The sequence below is a fragment of the Chrysochloris asiatica genome, unplaced genomic scaffold, assembly GCF_000296735.1.
Source record: "Chrysochloris asiatica unplaced genomic scaffold, ChrAsi1.0 scaffold00041, whole genome shotgun sequence".
Lineage (NCBI taxonomy): Eukaryota > Metazoa > Chordata > Mammalia > Afrosoricida > Chrysochloridae > Chrysochloris > Chrysochloris asiatica.
The window spans coordinates 2,295,810-2,297,310 of record NW_006408559.1 but is presented as its reverse complement, the minus strand read 5'-3'; positions in this window follow the sequence as shown (position 1 = coordinate 2,297,310).

Genomic DNA, 1,501 nt, shown 5'->3' with positions numbered 1-1,501 from the left:
ACACACACACACACACATACATATGTCCTGGCTCTTGTTTCTTGTGAATACATACCAAATAGAGGGTTTGGGAGTTCTGGTAGCATAGTGGTTATGAGTCGGGCTGCTAACCTCAAGGTCAGCAGTTTGAAACTACCAGCTGCTCTGCAGGAGCAAGATGAAGCTTTTGCTCCCGTAAAGATTTACAGCCTTGGAAACCCTATACAGGATTGCTATGTGTCAGAACCGACTCCATGGCCCACCACCACCATGGTACTTTTATTTCCAACATTCTGAGGAAGCACCATACCGTTTTCCACAGTGGTTGAAACATTTTATGGTCCCACAAGTAATATAGGAGGGTCCCTGTCTCTATACACTCTCGCTAGTATTTGTTGTTTTCTGTTTTTGATTTTTGCTATTAATGCTGGTGTGAGATGATGTCTCATTTTTGTTTTGATTTGCATCTCTCTAATGGCTAATGATCATTTCTTCATAGGTTTGCTGGCTGCCTTAATGTCTTCTTTGATGAAGTGAATGTTCATGTCCTGTGTTTATTTTTAAATTGGGCTGTTTATATTTTTCTTGTAGAGATGTTGCAGTTTTCTATACATTTTACACATTAGTCTCTTGTCTGATATATCACTGCAAACATTTTTCCCAGTCAATATGACTTTTTACTCTATTGGTGAAATCTTTTGATGCATGTAAGTATCTAATTTTTAGGCGGTCCCAGTCATCTATCTGCCTTCTGTTTGTGTGTTTTTAAGTAATGTTTGATGGTATATTTATGCCATGTATTAGAGTTCCTATGTTTGTCATTGATGATCTTATAGTTCTAGGTTTTACATTTAGGTCTTTGATCCACATTGGTTTTGTTTTTGTATATGGTGTGAGACATACCATATACAAAGGTCTTGTTTTCATTCTGCAAATGGACTTCCAGTTTTGCCAGCACCATTTGTTGAAGTGACCACCTTTCCCCCATTTAATTGTTTTGGACCTTTGTCAGAGATCTGTTGACTGTGTGTGGATGGATTTACTTCTGGGTTCTTAATTCTGTTCCACTGATCTATGTACCTTTTTTTTTTTTTTTCTTTACATTTTTTTGTGGATTGAGTAAAAGTTTACAGGGCAGATCATCAGTTTTATATCAACAAATCATATACCTGTGTCATTACAATGATTATAATCCCCTCCATGTACCACCAGTTAACGGTATTTCTATTCACTTTAGCTCTTTGGTGTTTTTAAACACTCAGGCATATCTAATCATTTACACCATCAAAGGTCACATTCTGCAAGTCTGCCTCCTCTCCACCAGCTCTTAGTCCCTCTCTTCCCATGAATCTAGAGTCCTCAGCTGCTCCCCCTCTGTATGTCCCCATCTCTGGTGTCACTGCTTCTCTGGATGAGGTCCAGCATTCTATTTGTGCTCTTTTCCCTTGATGGTCCTAGGGTCCTTTGTTTCTGGACTGTAAGACTAACTGCTTCCCCATTTTGTTACAAAATTTACTATCTC